At 31.5% G+C, this 12109-nt stretch overlaps 1 protein-coding gene across 1 annotated transcript in view; it reads right to left on the reverse strand.

The window, feature by feature from the left end:
• The window catches only part of LOC139486001 (uncharacterized), a 40539-nt gene extending 38883 nt beyond the window's left edge, over nt 1–1656 (reverse strand). Inside the window, exon 1 of the mRNA XM_071270685.1 lies at nt 1605–1656. The gene's annotated coding sequence lies outside the window, so the exon portion shown is untranslated. The remainder of the gene's footprint in view (nt 1–1604) is intronic.
• Between the last annotated feature and the right edge of the window lie 10453 nt (nt 1657–12109).

Consider the following 12109-nt stretch of genomic DNA (forward strand, 5'->3'; position numbering starts at 1 on the left):
TAACATGTTTAAGCTAATATACTTTAAATCGCGAGGTTTCTATCAAAAAGATCAAGGAGAAAAGGTTGCCAAATGTATCACATTTTAATACATGTATTTTATTCTATACAAACAATTGGAAAAGTTTGCATACACATTTATATATTCATTTTATTTTATTGGTTTCCGTGTACGGTAGGGCAAATGTAACTGACAAGGCTATTTAGAAAAAAAACATATTATAGTTTGGGAACAACCATTTTTACTTCAAGGGAGGGGGTGTGGTTTTTTTCCGAGTCAGAAAATTTATTAAGTTTTTCGACACTACCAATCAATTTTTTTTTCTTTCAAAATTTAACACTATTGGGTATGGAGAAATATGAATTTAGATATATTTTTTGTCATCATTTTGCTTGACCACAATATTTTTTCCCCCATCAAATTGGGGGTCAGAGTATTTGTTAAGGAAAAATCCATACCCTTCTTTTTTTAAGTTAATGGTCGTTCCCTTAAAATACAAATGTTGAAATTGGGTCATAGTCATTTACTATTAAATCAATCTTTCAGTTAGAATATCTTAGATCAGATAAGAAGTAGTTATGTAAGATTAAACATACATTTTCTTTAATGTAGACTTTTTCTCGGGGATTGACTCCTGGTGAATAGTTTTTGAAGTAAACACTTAATTGACACAGTCGTATTTTGTTGGTTTTATTTTGTTTTGTATAAAATTGATTCTGAAAAATATGCAAACACCACTTTCCAAGGTTGGGAGAGGGTTGGGCGCTTTCAAATGTTTAACCCCACCACATTCTTATTGTGCCTATTCCTGCAGTTCAATGGTTGTCTTTTGCTCATAATAAAATAATTGTCATGATTTACACAACGTTACTTTTTCCGATATAAACATTTCCCTTTTTTTCCCTTTTTTTTATTAGTTTACAACATTTTAACAGAAACCACCTTGTGACTTCGAAATTAAGTAGACCATAAAGCGATGTTCATTATCTTTCTTATGTTATAAGTTTAATTTAGTCATTTTGCGTCATGAATTGGTATTGATGCATATTGTATGTTTTTAATATGAAGAAAGGGGTAGTCCGGTTGTCCTATACGTCAATGAGACACAGAAAAAAACGACAACAAATAAAATGGAGCAACATTCATTCTTCAACAAAAGAATAAATCACAAGAATAATAATATATGAAAACACTTATTTTTTATTATTTCATGATATTAGCTATAAACATTATCCACTTAAAAATGAAACTGTTGTATGTGATGGTATAAAAATTGTTAAAAACAAATTCCTTTAAAGCTTTGTGAAAAGAAAGTTTAATTTTATGTATCGAAATGTGTAACAAGTGATTATTTAAATCCCCACTGGAAGGCCTCTGATAGACTGAGTGAGCATAAAATCATCGCCAATGACAAACATGTTATAGGTAAATTTTTCAGTTCCATTAATAACAAACGTTTTCCGTCGACCACACTGTTATGAATTTGATTCTAGTTTTATTCTTTTAAGTTTCTGAAATATATGTGTCATTGCTGTTAAAACCAAATGTGATACAACTATATGTAATTATAACAATAATCAGTCTACAAATAAAACTATACCTACTTTTTTCAGATGAAATTTCAGAATGCGGTTGTACGCATCCGTGTCTACTATCACACCTAAAACATACGAAATAAATTACATTGATGTTCATATATAGTTCGTCCATTCTTGTTATCAAACCCTGTTCTAGACCTTAACGCGGATCCATAATTGAAACGAACTTTATTACAAGGGAACAGTCTATAATGATTCTGTTACATCTGTGTACTGTATATATGTTGGGTATTAATAAGAGATAATACAAAATGTAAGTTATCAGCAAAAACAAAAACGAACAAAGCCGATTATCCTGTAGAACAGAAAGGATCAAAATATAAGCGATTGATTTAAAGAAAGGTAAAACTAGATGTTATATAACAATGTATAAACGCCATTAAAATAGGCAGACACATGAGACTCAAATATGTAATTTATTGTCCCTGTGTTATAAAGCAATCTTAAAAATAAACAAAAGCAGGGGTTAAAAAGATAATAAGAATTATTCAAATGCACTACATACCTTTCATTTTCTGTACACTGACAAGTATGAGCACATTTGTTCCCGAATTTATTTGCCGTACATGGTTTACAAGGTTCTCCATTTGAAGTTGTAAACCCATTTTGACATTCTATAATGATTTAATAATGTACACTAGTTACATCCCTTTAGTAGTTTTATTTTGAAATAATTACTGTATAAGTATTTTTTTCCGAGTCCTTAATGGTGTCATACCACCTATTAAAAGTCCCTATCTGTTCAACCAAATTTTACAATTTTCACAGCTTTCTAAATATTTTACCTTAAGTTTAACTTCATAGAAACCAGGTATATCCTGTATTGTACATGCATCAGCTTTCTACATGCCAATTTTCAACAGGTGTTCAAAATCATATAAAAAAGAAAAGGTCTTCCGAATAGAGGTACCACTAAAAATAACCCCTGGTTTTCTGGAAATCTTAAATTAGTATACTATGGGGTGCATTAATCCTCAATTTTGAATGCAAACTCATAAACAAGTAAATTTTAGCTCAAAAAGGTCTTAATATATTTCTCTTTCAATTTGTTGGTTAGTTTAAGTAAACAGTGACATCAAATGCACTATTTTTTGTCCGAGTAGGCCTACTTTCACATACGTTCTAAATTTAAGGGCGTAATTGGTGGTATGACGCCGAATCAATTATATTGATTGTCAGACAGAAAATCCGAATTAAGTTATCCAAAACAATAGAATATATGTGTTATCATAACATTTGAATGCTTATTTTTAGTATTGTTTTAACGGTTGTAAAAGCGTTAATCGTACGTAATTTTTTTTCGAAACGCTTTATATATATAACTACAGAATGTGGTGTGATAAATATGAAAATAAAGAGATATGGTATAATTGCCAATAAGAAAATCATAAAAGCACACTTCAACAACCTTATATAAATTATGAAAAAGAACCAATCAATTCAATGCTTTTCCGCGATAAACCAGCATCACCAACAATATACTTTAGTATTTTGTAATCGTCGCAGCTATTTATATAATCACTCTCACTAGGTGTTTTTATCATATAGTTTATTGGTTTATTCAAAGAAGTGTTATGTACAGCATAGTAGAGGTTTCCCGATTTGCTACGTATCAGGTACGGTTGGTACGTAACACAACCGTTGGTGCTGTTTTAGAGGTATAATTTAACGCATGAAATTATCTCATTAATCAAATTGAAATTTAAAGAATTGATTTGCATATCACCAAAAAACTAGCTTAACGATTTATTTGATAGCGATTTTAACGTTTCCAGAACACTTTGTTTGTGATTCTCTATGGAATAACTTTGATATGCACAAGTGGATGAATCAAACAGACCTTAAACGAACTGAGTTGACCTTTATATTCTAAATATAGATTTGTGTTTGTGTTTGTGTTTGTTATATGTATTTTGTTTCGGTTCGTTTTTTTTTTTTTGTAGAAAAAAGATTGTTTTCATACAGACAAATGAATTATAATTAAAATAATAACTATAAACTACTTTCTAAAACACATGATACTGGTGTTGGTTATATTTGTTAACGTGTCAAAATTGCGTAGTTTTCGTATCTTAATTAGTTGTTGCATGATTTTTAATTTAGTTTTTATTATTAAAATTATTTATTTCGATCATTACACAACATGTTTTGTTTGAGAGGGTGGGGGAGCTGAGAATTCATTTTGAGTGAGAAAAGGGAATTCTTCGATATTTTTTTTCTTTCTAGAAACGATACTAGAATGTAAAACGAAAAAATATTGAAAAAATCCGTATTTACTATTCGGTTGCCAATAAACACCCCCCCCCCCCCATCTCTTGAATCATCTAATTTCACTGACTAGAACAATTGTCATATAATTATACAGAGGCGAATTTAGGGGGGGGGGATGGGTCAGGGGAAAAGGGAAGGGGTCCGCCCCTTTTCTGGAAAAAAATGATTAATAATATAGGGAAGCATGATTGGGACGGGGTCCCCTTTTAGGCAGTCAGTGGTCCCCAACTTATGGAAATTTCTGCATCCGCCACTGTTATCATGACTAAAATACAATTGTACTGACACTTGTGTTCTTTAAATATTTTTATTTGATACTTTATTCGTACTTTTTACTTTTGGTAAAATTTCTCATACGTCTGAATGATGATATTTGAAACTTGCAGAAAATTTAAGAATGGTATAAAATACAATGAATTTGAACAACTAAAATAACCTACAATTTAAAATTATATCAAAATAGAAAGAAATCGTCCTGATAATTAAATTTAAAAAAGTTACTTCATCAAAGTTGTTCCGTCGTGTTTATATTTATTCACTGTGCAGTACCTTGCATGTACTTTCTATTTAATGTTTAGCGACCTCCATACCGAAAAAGGTTTTATATTTACCTTTAACATTTTACATTTTGAATGGGGTCAATTTTGAATGTTAAAATAGCTCTTATTCTATTATCTTTTCTTAAAACCTACCCCTAAAATATGCCAACTTTTCCATTTATACTGTTACATTAATATAACAGTCAAACATAAGATAAATTATTAATGTGCTATATATATAGCTTGTTTTTACCTGTGGAATTTCAGTGGAAATAAATCTTAATTACAAACCGTTCGTTGCAACGGTTACTAGCAACGGTTTGTTGAAAGCATAATCGAGTACACACAATATCGTTTGTTATGACTAGGTAACATATCTACATAAAAATTATACCAAGTTGTAGCTAAAAATCACCCAAATACTTTTTATAATGATTCATAAAAAATACATTGACATAAAGGACATATATGAATTAATTTCAAAAGATAAATGACTGCTCCCAGTCCGTACTACGGTTGGTACGGTAGCAAATCGGGACACCTCTACTATGCGGTCGCAATCTCCTAAACCATTATAGACTTTTTTATGTTACAACTATGCTTAATTTCACAATACTGTCAATTAGTGATCGCTTTTCATCAGGTTCAAACATATACAAAATGTTTAGCATGACTTGAATAGGATCATCTACAGTTCTCGAACACGAATGAAATGTCTGGTTCACAATCAAGAGACAAGCAAACATGCTTTCAAATTTATCACCGTCATAGAATTGTATGTTACGGCTCCTTTTTTATAATTCTGGATGTAACACATCTTCTGATTGACTGGAAGAATTTGTTTATCAGCTCTCAGACATGATTTTGTCATTTGACAGTGATGTCATCAACGTTTTTTTTTTGATAAACTCCTTTAAAATGGAATTCAAATTAAGGAATGATTGTTATATTTATTTCTGTCTAATCCACCATTTTCTACATTTGAAAATGCCTGTACCAAGTCAGGATTATGACAGTTGTCCATTCGTTTGATGTGTTTTTTCATTTGATTTTGCCATTTGATTAGGGATTTTCTGTTTTGAATTTTCCTCGGAGTTTAGTATTTTTGTGATTTTACTTTCTTTTTTTTTTTACAAAATAACATAAAATGGGATGGACACTGTTAACTAAACCGCTGCGCGTGTTATTCATTGTGCCTGACAGTTTTTATCTTATATCTTCATAGACAAAAAAAATAACACTGTCATTCCTTAAATATCTTGTTTTCTTAATGTGTGTGCATATATTATTGCAACATAAACAATACAGCCATAGCAGTTAAGCACTTGTGAATAGTCTTTTCATTGACAAATATACTGTATATCTCGAGTCATATTTATGATAAACATTCATGTTCACTTCACCCGACAGTAATACAAAATATTAAGTATAAACAATGTCATTGTTCTATTGTAATTGCATACTTATATAACATGTATAAAAGAGATCTAATTATTCGTACACATAGTTTATTACTTGATACGCACCAAAGCATTTTCCATTCTTTCTTTCGAAATTTCGGCAACAGAAATTTTCCATATAATATGTTGTTTTTCCAAAAAACGATGCACTTGAAAAGATAACACATTGTGTTGTAAAAAATCCATTTCAAAGAAAATTAAAAAAATCATTAACTTTTTTATTGAAGCCGAATGTGGCCAACTTCGCGTTTACAGATTTTTCGAGTTGTATATTTTGTTATTTCAAATGTATGAATATGAGAAATTGACAATTTCTTGCTTCTATGCGACATTTTTTATTATTTTCTGTTCTAATGAGTTAGTGATTACATGGACATCATTTCAAAACGCGGTATAAATAATGTGTTCATCTTGGTTATGTGATTCATGTATCAAATTGGGTTTTTTTTCACAAATGTATCTGCTTCATGAAGGTTTAATAAAGCTTATGTCAATTTCAAGAATAAATAAAACTAAGGCTGAAATCTCAATCTTTATGCCATAATGATCATTAAATATACATGTAAATTGTTTGTTACACTGACATGTGGTTGTGAACACATCTTTGTATACCACTGACTGTCATACACGTGAGAGGTTTATCTATAATTCATCAAACCAGGTTTAATCCAACATTTTCGACATAAAAAGTGCCTATAGCAAGTCAGTTGGTATCCATTCGTTTGTTGTGTTTCAGCTTTTGATTTTGCCATTTTCGTAGGAACTTTCGTTTAGACTTTTCTTTGGAGATTGGTATTTTTGTGTTCTCTTGTTGGTAGCGAAAATGTCAACATTTGTTTGGTTGAAACTGTCACAAGTGATATTAAACAAAACCAATAGTTATCATGAGCATCATCGTTTGCATAGAATAAATAATTAACTTATTTTTGATATTGTTTATCAATGTTTATGCCATGTTTAGTTATAAAGCCTAGCCATGAGACATTGTAAAAAACGCCATTTTATGTCTAAGCACAAAAAGTCATGAATGTATAGGCAGTGGAATAATACATTTATTTCCGTTTTACTTATCAATTTGGAAATATGAAGATTGACTGTGTCATAAATCACCCCGGGTAAGGCCCTCGCGAGGTCTTGATTTACTTGGGAGAACAAATTTTCATATCTCCGACATGTGAGAGAAATACATGTATTTAATCAAACACAGTCTAATATTAATCAATATTTTTTCGTATTTTTTTGCAGAAAAAAAAGAGAAATTAGTTCATTTATTTCATTTCGTTAATTATTTAAAATGAATTTTATCAAATCAGTTTGCTACAGACGTAATATATTAGGGAATTTTGCTTGCTTAAAATCAAGGGGCAAATATTTACTGTAAATTTAGGACAAGAAACTATATTAACAAATACATTAAATAGAAAGGAATAGTGGCACTAAGGCCTGGTTTTGGCCTTAGAAATTTAAATTGGCACATATTGTAAAGAAATGCATTGGGTCAAGAAATATATATAAAAAACATTAAGATTTTATGTAATGACGTAAAAAAAACAACGAAATAATTTAACAGAAGCTATATTATAACTATTGACAAAATCTCGCAAAACACAAAGTTGTTTCTTGGGTGCGCACATACTTTTTCAATCAAATTAGTTATCAAAAGTACCAGGATTATGACGCGCGTTTCGTCTACATAAGACTCATCAGTGACGCTCAGATCAAAATAGTTAAAAATCCAAACAAATACAAAGTTGAAGAGCATTGAGGAACCAAAATTCCCAAAAGTTGTGCCAAACACGGCTAAGGTAATCTACTCCTGGGGTTAGAAAATCCTTAGTTTTTCGAAAAATTCAAAAGTTTTGTAAACAGAAAATTTATAAAAATGACCATATAATTGATAATCATGTCAACACCGAAGTGCTGACTACTGGGCTGGTGATACCCTCGGGGACGAAACGTCCACTAGCAGTGGCATCGACCCAGTGGTGTAAATAGTTATCAAAAGTACCAGGATTATGACGCGCGTTTCGTCTACATAAGACTCATCAGTGACGCTCATATCAAAATAGTTAAAAAGCCAAACAAATACAAAGTTGAAAAGCACTGAGGACCCAAAATTCCCAAAAGTTGTGCCAAATACGGCCAAGGTAATCTACTCCTGGGGTAAGAAAATCCGTAGTTTTTCGAAAAATTCAAAAGTTTTGTAAACAGAAAATTTATAAAAATGACCATATAATTGATATTCATGTCAACACCATAGTGCTGACTACTGGGCTGGTGATACCCTCGGGGACGAAACGTCCACTAGCAGTGGCATCGACCCAGTGGTGTAAATAGTTATCAAAAGTACCAGGATTATGACGCGCGTTTCGTCTACATAAGACTCATCAGTGACGCTCAGATCAAAATAGTTAAAAAGCCAAACAAATACAAAGTTGAAGAGTATTGAGGACCCGAAATTCCCAAAAGTTGTGCCAAATACGGCTAAGGTTATCAACTCCTGTAAATATACTTAAAAATTTGATGAAAAACATGGAAAATCACGAAATTTACAAAATATGCAAATTAAGTCATGATTTGTTGCCGTGGTCTACTTTTCAGTATTTTAAAAATATATAGATAACTTTAAAATTTGAGTAATTTTTGGGCCAAATAAGGGCCTTATTGTCCCTACTGGAGGAGACAGCGACAAGTTAGTTAAGGGTGAACGACTAAAAATATGTACTGCCACTGGAATACACTACCATGTTAAATTGGGATGAAACTATTGCCTTGCAACAGGCCATCCAAGAATTTGTATATTAAAAATTATTATAAAGATGTTTGGGCCATCTAAACACATTTATAAAATAGGTAGTTTTTTTTTCTTTAAAAAAGAGTGTGACCTTTCCGAGCAAAGCATAGGACAAAACATTCCTTCCTGACGTTACTCCGTATTTATTAATCCCGTACAGTAAAACGGATGATTCAATATGTCAATAGTTTGACTTCCTATTTGAAGAAAAACCAAATCCGACGTATATTTATATACCCAAGTAAACCCAAATACATAACATGGATGTTAGAGCCGGTCAGACCATGTATGCAACGTTATACTGAAACATAAACTTAAGCATACCTTTTTATTGTTGAACAAGATCTAGATCCGAGAACAAGACCCGAGAAAACTTTGTAACAAATTACAGCAAGCACATAAATCTGCAATTTCTGCATTCTGTTAATACAAGTTTGACAATTAATGTATGCTAACTAATTCAAAGAGCGACCACATGGAAAAATACAATGAACTATTCTGATAATCCAAAACAAAATTGTTTTCCCGGACGGATGTCTGTAAATCTTGGAATTCGGAATATAATAAACGTTATACTATTCCCTGTAGAATGATCGTGATGTACAGAAAGTAGTCATCATTATAGATTTATTATTCAATACATGGAACGTCGATTGTAACAGTTACAATGTAGTTTCAAATATGTTAAATAGTTTGAAATAAAAACGATATATCTCTAAAAACAATTCTTGCACTTGTCGAATCGCCCGTGGTAGACTGTAAGTCTCTATCCGCATCAAGTCAAAGGGTTAATTCCGGAATTCCATTTTGTTTTTCAATCATATAATTGCTACATTGTTTATTTTTTCAAGTGTTTCATTGTATTAGTTTAGAGTTTAATGTTAATTTAGGAATGAATAAACGTGATGTTATTGGTGTGCATGTCACAAATTATGTGTGACACGAAAAATATTTGTTCATGCTAGAAGTAATTTACTGGACACAACGCTCAGATAATAATTCTAACTAAAGTAATGAAAAAATACACATGGTATACTTTGCAAAAGTGTAGCAATTTAAATATATTGTATTACATTTCTTATCGATTTTGTTAATCCTTCTACAAGAACGAGAACATGGTGTGTATTCACCTCGACGGAATATACGGCTAGTTGGATACTATCATTTCCAATATCGCGTTAACATGTTTAGCACAATTTCAAGTTAATTTTGTTTACTATGACTTATCTGTTTTAAAATACGGAAATCCAATTATTGAAAAAAAACATCTTTAACTGAATCGTGAATGGATTGTCGTGTGGTGTTTTCAGTGTATAAAATTAACTTCTTTCTATCAATATACAATATTTTTTAGATTTATAGAAAGTGAACACTGAATGTCGCATGCTACTAAAGTAAGTTATTCAATATGTAAATATGTATTGAAAAATACACAAACCTTTCCATTTTGAATATATATCATCACATGTAAGTTGCGTACACTTGTATATAATGTATGCATTAAACTCATATCAAGGACTGCACGTCCTACCCAAAACAATGTTCAAACAATGCATTTAAAAATACAGACAAAAGGATGTATTAACTCGGAATTTTTTATGCAAGTTTAAGGTAGGAAGCGCTTTGATCAACATGTTAACATCACTAATTAATATAAAAAAGCGACATTTGTTGAGAAATTACAGACAAGGACTACTTTTTCTATCACACATAGATCTCGCCGCGATATAGCATTTTTGTGCTAATGCGGCGTAAAGCAACCAAAAATCAATCAATATATCACACATTTTGAATTTTATTAAAACTTGTGAGAGGCCACACGTATGTTAGCTTCCGGTAGTAATATAATCATGTCAACATGTTCAACCCGTTGTATCCTTGCAACTGTTGTTTTCACGAAATTCGGTTTTAATGTTTGACTTGAATAGTTAACATAAATAAATTGAAGTCTCTATACAAAGTCTTGATTATTAAAGGTTTCTTATGGAACCATTGTCGTGTACCAAGTTTACTGGTGAATGTGCCATACAATATCTGAATGACTTCTTATTGTGTTATTACAGAAATGCGAAAGACATAATGACCAAAATGTTAATGGATATTTCCAGTACCGTACAGGACGAAGCAAGAGTTCAAATGAATTAAAATGTACTCTGATTCACTCCGTTTTATAATACATAGGGTCAATAACTGGGAAAAAAGTTGGAATCCTATGACATTATTTCCCTCTTTTGCAGTAGTAACATTAACGGTACCAATTTTACTGCACCAGATGCGCATTTCGACAATACATGTCTCTTCAGTGATGCTCGCGGCCAAAATATTTGAAATCCAAAGCTTATATAAAAGATGAAGAGCTATAATCAAAAGGGTCCAAAAAGAATATCCAAATCCGTGAAAGAAATCAGAACTATGCATGAGGGAGATACATTCCTTAATTTATAATAATTTCTAACATTTTGTAACAGAAAATTTTTATAACATTAAAAAATCCGTATTTTCATGCCAGTACCGAAGTACTGGCTACTGGGCTGGTGATACCCTCGGGGACTAACAGTCCACCAGCAGATGCATCGACCCAGTGGTAGTAATAACATTAACGATACCAATTTTACTGCACCAGATGCGCATTTCGACAATACAGTAGACTTCCAATAGAAAATCCAATATTCAATATGAAGAACGGTTGCGCGCCTCGTTAGACCCTACACATATATATTAAATACAATGAGATAGCGTCTTGCAGGCTGTTGGAATAATATTTCTTATTTAATATAATATGTGTATCTGCTTTTCTGTGTGTAATTAGAAGAAATGCGGTTCTTTTAAATTATTTTTTGGCGCCTTTTTCTAATTATCGACAAAACACCATTGCGAGTCGACAGTTATATTCATATATCAGTTACTACAACGCTTTTGTTTGAACTTTTGTCTTGTTTTAATTCATCTAATTTGTATTTGTAGATTGTGATATCAGGATTGTGCCGATATTTTGAACATATGTATATATTGGTCTAGTACATTTGTACCTCACATGTTTATTAAAACTGCTGTGGTGTGTCTCTCAATTCATTCGGTTGTCTTATTTCGCAGTATTCAGAAAAAAGTTATGTTCGGATAAGCAAAGTAAAGGAGAACGTTAGTGCTCTTAGCATTTGCTCAGGTGGATTAAAAAAGCGAATAAAATTTTTGAGGCAGAATATTCATCACTAATTTCGTTAAGAACAGAAACTATATGGTCAACGAATTAGTGGAGATAAGTCTGAACGACTATGCCAAACGACATAGAAAAACGTGAATCATGCTACAGACAAGTAAAAGGACAACATAATGTGTAAAAAGTATAATCACAAAAATACTGAATAACGAATAATTTATTCGAGGAATAGTAGCAAATTTCGTCATTTAAAGGAATCATCAAGATTTGCAGGAATCATTATGAAAGGC

The sequence above is a fragment of the Mytilus edulis genome, chromosome 8 (assembly GCF_963676685.1).
Source record: "Mytilus edulis chromosome 8, xbMytEdul2.2, whole genome shotgun sequence".
NCBI lineage: Eukaryota > Metazoa > Mollusca > Bivalvia > Mytilida > Mytilidae > Mytilus > Mytilus edulis.